This window comes from Spizellomyces punctatus (genome assembly GCF_000182565.1).
Source record: "Spizellomyces punctatus DAOM BR117 chromosome Unknown supercont1.8, whole genome shotgun sequence".
Lineage (NCBI taxonomy): Eukaryota > Fungi > Chytridiomycota > Chytridiomycetes > Spizellomycetales > Spizellomycetaceae > Spizellomyces > Spizellomyces punctatus.
Window position 1 is genome coordinate 570365 of NW_015971544.1, and position 10749 is coordinate 581113.

A 10749-nucleotide genomic window follows, 5' to 3' on the forward strand; every position below is an offset into this window, starting at 1 on the left:
ATAGCTATCAGGGCTCATAACCTATGAAACTTAGCGCTTGGAATACTGATTTCCCGTGTAGAAATCACTTCTGGAAGGCCTAGTAATGCCTGTGGCCGCTAGTAAGACTTCTGGGTGCAGTAACTTGTGGGATAACACGCTTGTATTAATCCAGAGACATGCAAAAGTCCCCTTTATATAACCCAGTACATTCTCCAGCCTCCCTCCGCCTTTGTTTACTGTTTACATGCTTCAGCCCACTTGTTTACATGCTCAGCCGTGCTCAGCAATGCTCAGCAGCTTCAGCCATGCCTTGGCAAACATTACCTGAAGATCTAGATCACCACAAACCTTCCAGACCTTCTAAGAGCGCTTACATGATGATTTACCCCTTTAAATCATTCCCACACGCGTCTGTGATCATTCTGATTACTCTATGTCCAATTCCCCACGTTGTAACTTAGCCAAATCAGATGTGAACTGTCTAATGACATCCCAGCATGATCTCACATGATTTATAGATCATACAGCGTGGTTTAAGCCTGAATCTCAACACTCCCACTCAGTGAATCATCTGATTTCCGACAGAGACCCATTTTACCACAAAGTTTAAGGTGCTTTGTCTTGGGTAAAGCCTTGGTGAGAATGTCAGCTGTCATTTCTTCTGTCTGACAGTACTTGAGGCTGATGTTCTTGTCTTCTACTGCTTGTCTGATGAAGTGGTGCCGCACATCAATGTGTTTGGTCCTTGCATGATGTGTTGGGTTGTTGGCAAGTGCTATGGCGCCCTGATTGTCACCATACAATGTTGTAGGACCACTTTGCTGATGTCCTAGTTCGCCTAGAAGTGTTCTGAACCAGATAACTTCCTTGGTAGCTTGACAAAGAGCCATGTACTCTGACTCTGTTGATGATAGAGCGACTGTAGGTTGCCTCTTGCTTTGCCAGCTGACTGTGCTGCTGCCAATCTTGACTAAGAAGCCAGTGGTAGACTTCCTGAAGTCCAAATCACCGCCCCAATCTGCATCAGAGTATGCAGATAGCTCCCACTTGCTCTGAATGCCGCCCAGTTGAAGTCCTAGGTCTGTGGTGCCATTCAGGTACCGCATGATCCGTTTGACTGCATCCAGTGCTGATGTCCGGGGTTGGAAAGATACTGGCTAACTGATCCAACTGCTGCTGCTATGTCTGGTCTGGTGCCCAGCATTGCATAAATGAGACTTCCAACAGCACTTCTGAAAGGAACCCCATTCATTTCTTGCTGTTCTGCCTCAGTTTGTGGTGGCTGGCCTTGGTGAGCTTCTGGCCATTCTCTAGTGGTGTGGCAACTGGTTTGCTGTTACTCATATTGAATTTCTTCAATGTTTGACCGAGGTACCGCTGTTGGGAGAGCCAGATTGACCTGTTGGCTCTGTCCCTGACCACTTGAATGCCGAGAAAATGCTCTAACTGGCCCATATCAGCCATCTTGAACCGCTTCTTGAGTTCTTCTTTGAGTTTTAACAACTCCTGGTTGTCCTTTGCTGCCAGAATAAGGTCATCCACATACAGGATAAGGTGGACGCCCATCTTCTTGTTGATGTACAGCCCGTGGTCTGATTCACACCTTTCAAAGCCAAGTTCTTTGAGTTGCCCATCAATGACTTTGTTCCAGGCTCTTGGAGCTTGCTTTAACCCATACAAACTCTTCTTTAGCTTGCAGACAAGTCCATTTGCCGTGGTGAAGCCTTCTGGTTGGTCCATGTAGATGTCCTCCTCAATGGTCCCATTCAAGAATGCTGTCTTGACATCCATTTGGTGAATCTCCATGTCCTTCATGGCTGCTAGTGTCAGGACCGTCCTGATGGTTGCAAACTTGACTACTGGGGCAAATGTCTCCTTGTACTCCAGTCCTTCAACTTGGGAGTATCCTTTGGCTACCAGTCTGGCCTTGTAGCGCTCTACAGAGCCATCTGACTTGAGTTTCAGCTTGAAAACCCACTTGCAGCCAACTGTGGATCTTCCTGGTGGTAGTTTGACTAAGTCCCATGTCTGATTCTCCATCAGAGAGTCATATTTTGCTTTGACAGCCACCTCCCACTGTTTGGCATCATATCTGGTCCTAGCTTCAGTCAGAGTGCTGGGTTCTTCCTGTGGAACTTCCCCAATGGTGAAGGCAAATGCCAGATTTGACTGAGTTGGCTTTGCAATCCACCACTCTCCCAGTGGTTTGTGAAATCTGGCACTCTTCCTGCTGAGTTCTGGCACTTCCTCAGCATCCTGGAAGTCGTCCCCATCATCTTCTGATGCTGAAGAGTTGTCTGGAGTGATGCTAGATGGTCTCTGAGTCTCTTGAACCGTCCCTAGCCCTTCTTGGTCATCCAAGAACGAAGGCTCCCCTCCTAGAGGCATCTGTAGCTCTTGGTCTTGCTGTGGTACACTCTGCAGTCGCTGCTGAGTGCTCCACATCAAGTTTTCATCAAAGATGACGTCCCTTGACATGACAACTTGGTTCATTTCAGGTACCCACAGTCTGTAGGCCTTACTCTGAGTGCTGTAGCCGACCATGACTGCCTTCTTGGCCTTCTCATCAAGTTTTGACCGCTTTTCTTTTGAAATATGAGTGTAGGCCACGCAGCCAAACACTCTGAGATGCTGGAGAGCTGGTTTACCGCCTGTAAACTCTTGAAATGGTGTTGATTGGTTGCTGAGTGCTGCAGTGGGGCTCCTGTTCCTGAGATAGACCGCTGTCATGATTGCCTCGCCCCAGAACTTGTAGCTGAGTCCACTGTGGTGCAGCATGCACCTTCCCATTTCCACCAGCGTTCTGTTCATCCTCTCAGCAACACCATTCTGCTCTGGTGTGTAGGGTGTGCTGAATTGCTGCTGAATTCCCTTCTGCTTGCAGAATTTTCTTGAATTCTTCGCCCACATACTCTCCCCCATTGTCTGATCTGAGAGTTTTGATCTTCTGCCCCGTGAAGTTGGTTGCCCAGGCCTCAAACTCCTTGAATTTGCTGAGAACCTCACTCTTCTCCTTCAGAAGATAAACTGCCGTCATCCTTGACTTGTCATCAATGAATGTGACAAAGTACTTTGCCCCACCGTGACTTGGTGTCTTCATGGGCCCACACACATCACTGTGAACCACCCCCAGCAGTAGAGCCGCTCTAGCTGCTTCTCCCTTTGGAAAGGGACGCCTGGTGATCTTTCCAATGGCACAGGCTTCACATGGTGATGTTTCTGTGTGACTCTTGACCTCCAGACCGCTTCCCAGCTGGTTCCTAGCCAAGATTTTGATGCTGTTGACGTTCAGGTGTCCTAACCTGCGATGCCAGAGGTCCAAACTCATTCCAGAGGCTATGTTTGCATGTTCTCTTGCATGAAACATGTATAGACCGCCGCCTAGAGTTCCCTGGATTGCTTCCTGACCGTCTGAAGTCTTGATACAGCATCCCTTGCTGCCAAACTCAACTTTGGCACCGTTTTCAGTGGCTCTTCTTACTGAAAACAAGTTCTTTTCAAGCTTGGGAACAAACCACACGTCTCTGAGGGTACAGAATCGGTTTCTGCCTGTCTCAAGTGTGATCTGGCCCTTCCCTATTGCCTGAACTGTTCTGTTGTCCGCCAGATGGACTTGAATTGGTGACATCTCCATGTAATTGGTCATCCAATCCTTCCTGTGTGACATGTGCTGTGAAGCACCCGAGTCCACAATCCACCAGACTGCTCCCTGAGAGGTTTTGGTGTCATCTCCCGACTGAGCATAGAATAGGAACTCATTCTGAGTTGCCTGACTGGTGCTGGCTTGATTGGCTTGTTGTTTGGTGTCCGCCAGAAACTTCCTGCAGTCCTTCTTGAAGTGACCCTTCTTGTTGCAATAGAAGCACTTCCCTGCTATCTTCTTGGTCCCACCATGCTTGCCAACCTTCTGCCCGCCATCCCTGCTGAAAAAGGCCTTCCCTTTGCTATCTCCTTCACTCCCAGCTTCCTTCCTGCGTGTTTCTTCATGCAAAAGCCATGATGTGAGGAATTCCAGCGTCAGAGAATCACTCCTGGCCTCCAAAGACACCACCAGCTGTTCATAACTCTCTGGTAGGCTGTAGAGTAGGGTGATGACTTGGTCTTCTTCACTGACTGGCGCCCCAATGGCCTCCAACTGCTGAGCCATTGTCCTGACCGTGTTTATGTGTCCCAACATGCCCCCAGTGCCGTCTTCCATCTTCAGAGTGAGAAATTTCCTCCTTAGATAGAGCCTACTGGCAATTCCCTTCCTTTGGTGGACGTCACTGAGCTTTAACCAGGCCTCTTTTGCAGTTACAGCGGTCTGTACATGCATGAGTTGGGCATCACTCAGTGACAGAGCAATTACAGCCATTGCCCGCTCATCCCTTCTCCTCCAATCCTTCTCAGAGGTTCCCTCCATGCTGTCATCCCCCTCAATCACACCCCACAGCCCCTTTTCCTTCAGCAACATCGTCATTTTGAACTTCCAGAGGTGGTAGTTCATGCCATTGAACTTTTCCATCGTGAGTTTGGTGTCCAAGTCCGTGTTTGACATGTCTGAGCTGATTTGGTGAGTGGATGTGCTGTTGGAGAAGAGGTGAAATCGTCCTGGTGTGGTAGGTGGTCCAAATATGAGGTTGGGAAGAAGATAGGTCTGTCAGGAAGATGGTGTGGCCGTCAGAAAAGAGATTTGAAGCAGGAAAATATCAGTGATAGCTATCAGGGCTCATAACCTATTGAAACTTAGCGCTTGGAATACTGATTTCCCGTGTAGAAATCACTTCTGGAAGGCCTAGTAATGCCTGTGGCCGCTAGTAAGACTTCTGGGTGCAGTAACTTGTGGGATAACATGCTTGTATTAATCCAGAGACATGCAAAAGTCCCCTTTATATAACCCAGTACATTCTCCAGCCTCCCTCCGCCTTTGTTTACTGTTTACATGCTTCAGCCCACTTGTTTACATGCTCAGCCGTGCTCAGCAATGCTCAGCAGCTTCAGCCATGCCTTGGCAAACATTACCTGAAGATCTAGATCACCACAAACCTTCCAGACCTTCTAAGAGCGCTTACATGATGATTTACCCCTTTAAATCATTCCCACACGCGTCTGTGATCATTCTGATTACTCTATGTCCAATTCCCCACGTTGTAACTTAGCCAAATCAGATGTGAACTGTCTAATGACATCCCAGCATGATCTCACATGATTTATAGATCATACAGCGTGGTTTAAGCCTGAATCTCAACACTCCCACTCAGTGAATCATCTGATTTCCGACAGAGACCCATTTTACCACAAAATCAGAATGATCACAGATGCGTGTGGGAATGATTTAAAGGGGTAAAATCATCATGTAAGCACTCTTAGAAGGTCTGGAAGGTTTGTGACGATCTAGATCTTCAGGTAATGTTTGCCAAGGCATGGCTGAAGCTGCTGAGCACTGCTGAGCACTGCTGAGCATGGCTGAAGCATGTAAACAGTAAACAAAGGCGGAGGGAGGCTGGAGAATGTACTGGGTTATATAAAGGGGACTTTTGCACGTCTCTGAATTAATACAACCGTGTTATCCCACAAGTTACTGCACCCAGAAGTCTTACTAGCGGCCACAGGCATTACTAGGTCTTCCAGAAGTGATTTCTACACGGGAAATCAGTGTTCCAAGCGCTAAGTTTCAATAGGTTATGAGCCCTGATAGCTATCACTGATATTTTCCTGCTTCAAATCTCTTTTCTGACGGCCACACCATCTTCCTGACGGACCTATCTTCTTCCCAACCTCATATTTGGACCACCTACCACACCAGGACGATTTCACCTCTTCTCCAACAGCACATCCACTCACCAAATCAGCTCAGACATGTCAAACACGGACTTGGACACCAAACTCACGATGGAAAAGTTCAATGGCATGAACTACCACCTCTGGAAGTTCAAAATGACGATGTTGCTGAAGGAAAAGGGGCTGTGGGGTGTGATTGAGGGGGATGACAGCATGGAGGGAACCTCTGAGAAGGATTGGAGGAGAAGGGATGAGCGGGCAATGGCTGTAATTGCTCTGTCACTGAGTGATGCCCAACTCATGCATGTACAGACCGCTGTAACTGCAAAAGAGGCCTGGTTAAAGCTCAGTGACGTCCACCAAAGGAAGGGAATTGCCAGTAGGCTCTATCTAAGGAGGAAATTTCTCACTCTGAAGATGGAAGACGGCACTGGGGGCATGTTGGGACACATAAACACGGTCAGGACAATGGCTCAGCAGTTGGAGGCCATTGGGGCGCCAGTCAGTGAAGAAGACCAAGTCATCACCCTACTCTACAGCCTACCAGAGAGTTATGAACAGCTGGTGGTGTCTTTGGAGGCCAGGAGTGATTCTCTGACGCTGGAATTCCTCACATCATGGCTTTTGCATGAAGAAACACGCAGGAAGGAAGCTGGGAGTGAAGGAGATAGCAAAGGGAAGGCCTTTTTCAGCAGGGATGGCGGGCAGAAGGTTGGCAAGCATGGTGGGACCAAGAAGATAGCAGGGAAGTGCTTCTATTGCAACAAGAAGGGTCACTTCAAGAAGGACTGCAGGAAGTTTCTGGCGGACACCAAACAACAAGCCAATCAAGCCAGCACCAGTCAGGCAACTCAGAATGAGTTCCTATTCTATGCTCAGTCGGGAGATGACACCAAAACCTCTCAGGGAGCAGTCTGGTGGATTGTGGACTCGGGTGCTTCACAGCACATGTCACACAGGAAGGATTGGATGACCAATTACATGGAGATGTCACCAATTCAAGTCCATCTGGCGGACAACAGAACAGTTCAGGCAATAGGGAAGGGCCAGATCACACTTGAGACAGGCAGAAACCGATTCTGTACCCTCAGAGACGTGTGGTTTGTTCCCAAGCTTGAAAAGAACTTGTTTTCAGTAAGAAGAGCCACTGAAAATGGTGCCAAAGTTGAGTTTGGCAGCAAGGGATGCTGTATCAAGACTTCAGACGGTCAGGAAGCAATCCAGGGAACTCTAGGTGGCGGTCTATACATGTTTCATGCAAGAGAACATGCAAACATAGCCTCTGGAATGAGTTTGGACCTCTGGCATCGCAGGTTAGGACACCTGAACGTCAACAGCATCAAAATCTTGGCTAGGAACCAGCTGGGAAGCGGTCTGGAGGTCAAGAATCACGCAGAAACATCACCGTGTGAAGCCTGTGCCATTGGAAAGATCACCAGGCGTCCCTTTCCAAAGGGAGAAGCAGCTAGAGCAGCTCTACTGCTGGGGGTGGTTCACAGTGATGTGTGTGGGCCCATGAAGACACCAAGTCATGGTGGGGCAAAGTACTTTGTCACATTCATTGATGACAAGTCAAGGATGACGGCAGTTTATCTTCTGAAGGAGAAGAGTGAGGTTCTCAGCAAATTCAAGGAGTTTGAGGCCTGGGCAACCAACTTCACGAGGCAGAAGATCAAAACTCTCAGATCAGACAATGGGGGAGAGTATGTGGGCGAAGAATTCAAGAAATTCTGCAAGCAGAAGGGAATTCAGCAGCAATTCAGCACCCCCTACACACCAGAGCAGAATGGTGTTGCTGAGAGGATGAACAGAACGCTGGTGGAAATGGGAAGGTGCATGCTGCACCACAGTGGACTCAGCTACAAGTTCTGGGGCGAGGCAATCATGACAGCGGTCTATCTCAGGAACAGGAGCCCCACTGCAGCACTCAGCAACCAATCAACACCATTTCAAGAGTTTACAGGCGGTAAACCAGCTCTCCAGCATCTCAGAGTGTTTGGCTGCGTGGCCTACACTCATATTTCAAAAGAAAAGCGGTCAAAACTTGATGAGAAGGCCAAGAAGGCAGTCATGGTCGGCTACAGCACTCAGAGTAAGGCCTACAGACTGTGGGTACCTGAAATGAACCAAGTTGTCATGTCAAGGGACGTCATCTTTGATGAAAACTTGATGTGGAGCACTCAGCAGCGACTGCAGAGTGTACCACAGCAAGACCAAGAGCTACAGATGCCTCTGGGAGGGGAGCCTTCGTTCTTGGATGACCAAGAAGGGCTAGGGACGGTTCAAGAGACTCAGAGACCATCTAGCATCACTCCAGACAACTCTTCAGCATCAGAAGATGATGGGGACGACTTCCAGGATGCTGAGGAAGTGCCAGAACTCAGCAGGAAGAGTGCCAGATTTCACAAACCACTGGGAGAGTGGTGGATTGCAAAGCCAACTCAGTCAAATCTGGCATTTGCCTTCACCATTGGGGAAGTTCCACAGGAAGAACCCAGCACTCTGACTGAAGCTAGGACCAGATATGATGCCAAACAGTGGGAGGTGGCTGTCAAAGCAAAATATGACTCTCTGATGGAGAATCAGACATGGGACTTAGTCAAACTACCACCAGGAAGATCCACAGTTGGCTGCAAGTGGGTTTTCAAGCTGAAACTCAAGTCAGATGGCTCTGTAGAGCGCTACAAGGCCAGACTGGTAGCCAAAGGATACTCCCAAGTTGAAGGACTGGACTACAAGGAGACATTTGCCCCAGTAGTCAAGTTTGCAACCATCAGGACAGTCCTGACACTAGCAGCCATGAAGGACATGGAGATTCACCAAATGGATGTCAAGACAGCATTCTTGAATGGGACCATTGAGGAGGACATCTACATGGACCAACCAGAAGGCTTTGCCACGGCAAATGGGCTTGTCTGCAAGCTAAAGAAGAGTTTGTATGGGTTAAAGCAAGCTCCAAGAGCCTGGAACAAAGTCATTGACGGGCAACTCAAAGAACTTGGCTTTGAAAGGTGTGAATCAGACCACGGGCTGTACATCAACAAGAAGATGGGCATCCACCTTGTCCTGTATGTGGATGACCTTATTCTGGCATCAAAGGACGACCAGGAGTTGTTAAAACTCAAAGAAGAACTCAAGAAGCGGTTCAAGATGGCTGATATGGGCCAGTTAGAGCATTTTCTCGGCATCCAAGTGGTCAGGGACAGAGTCAACAGGTCAATCTGGCTCTCCCAACAGCGGTACCTCAGTCAAACATTGAAGAAATTCAATATGAGTAACAGCAAACCAGTTGCCACACCACTAGAGAATGGCCACAAGCTCACCAAGGCCATGTCACCACAAACTGAGGCAGAACAGCAAGAAATGAACGGGGTTCCTTTCAGAAGTGCTGTTGGAAGTCTCATTTATGCAATGCTGGGCACCAGACCAGACATAGCAGCGGCAGTTGGATCAGTTAGCCAGTACCTTTCCAACCCCGGACATCAGCACTGGATAGCAGTCAAACGGATCATGCGGTACCTGAAGGGCACCACAGACCTAGGACTTCAACTGGGCAGCATTCAGAGCAAGTGGGAGCTATCTGCATACTCTGATGCAGATTGGGGCGGTGATTTGGACTTCAGGAAGTCTACCACTGGCTTCTTAGTCAAGATTGGCAGCAGCACAGTCAGCTGGCAAAGCAAGAGGCAACCTACAGTCGCTCTATCATCAACAGAGTCAGAGTACATGGCTCTTTGTCAAGCTACCAAGGAAGTTATCTGGTTCAGAACACTTCTAGGCGAACTAGGACATCAGCAAAGTGGTCCTACAACATTGTATGGTGACAATCAGGGCGCCATAGCACTTGCCAACAACCCAACACATCATGCAAGGACCAAACACATTGATGTGCGGCACCACTTCATCAGACAAGCAGTAGAAGACAAGAACATCAGCCTCAAGTACTGTCAGACAGAAGAAATGACAGCTGACATTCTCACCAAGGCTTTACCCAAGACAAAGCACCTTAAACTTTGTGGCAAAATGGGTCTCTGTCGGAAATCAGATGATTCACTGAGTGGGAGTGTTGAGATTCAGGCTTAAACCACGCTGTATGATCTATAAATCATGTGAGATCATGCTGGGATGTCATTAGACAGTTCACATCTGATTTGGCTAAGTTACAACGTGGGGAATTGGACATAGAGTAATCAGAATGATCACAGACGCGTGTGGGAATGATTTAAAGGGGTAAATCATCATGTAAGCGCTCTTAGAAGGTCTGGAAGGTTTGTGGTGATCTAGATCTTCAGGTAATGTTTGCCAAGGCATGGCTGAAGCTGCTGAGCATTGCTGAGCATGGCTGAGCATGTAAACAAGTGGGCTCAAGCTTGCAAACAGTAAGAAGGAGGCTGGAGAATGTACTGGGTATATGATGGGGACTTTGTACACTCCAGGTGTAATACACAAGTATTATTTACTAAGCTACAGTACCAAGAAAGGCTCTCATGGGCCCAGAGTTACACCATGGGCCACAGGTAATTCTGGGCCTTCAGGTGTAATTTCTACATGGGAAATCAGTGTTCCAAGCATGAAGTTCAACACTTTGGATCAAAGAATATATATGGAAAAGGGTAATACATCATTAGAGAAAAGTCAGAGCAGGTAGATATGCCCAGAACCAATATTGCAACCCAAAGCTAGGTTTATTCACAGAACCTAACTGCTTATATCTCTGCACTAATTGCACAAGTATACAACCCCAAATCCTGCCTGATTTACCCAAATTGATATACCCTGCCCCTTGCCCCATTATACACACTTACTTTAGGATTCTGTGACTTTTCTCTCATGTACCAAACTACTAAAACTCTACTTTAGACCTGCCTTATTCCATTACAAATCAATCTCTAGTGTGTTTTAGTATAGTATATTTTAGATTAGTTTGGTTGGCTAGGATGGTATAGTCAATTGGGTCAGTCAGAAAGACTGAGACAGGGTTTATTTCAGAATACTTGCCAGGAGGAT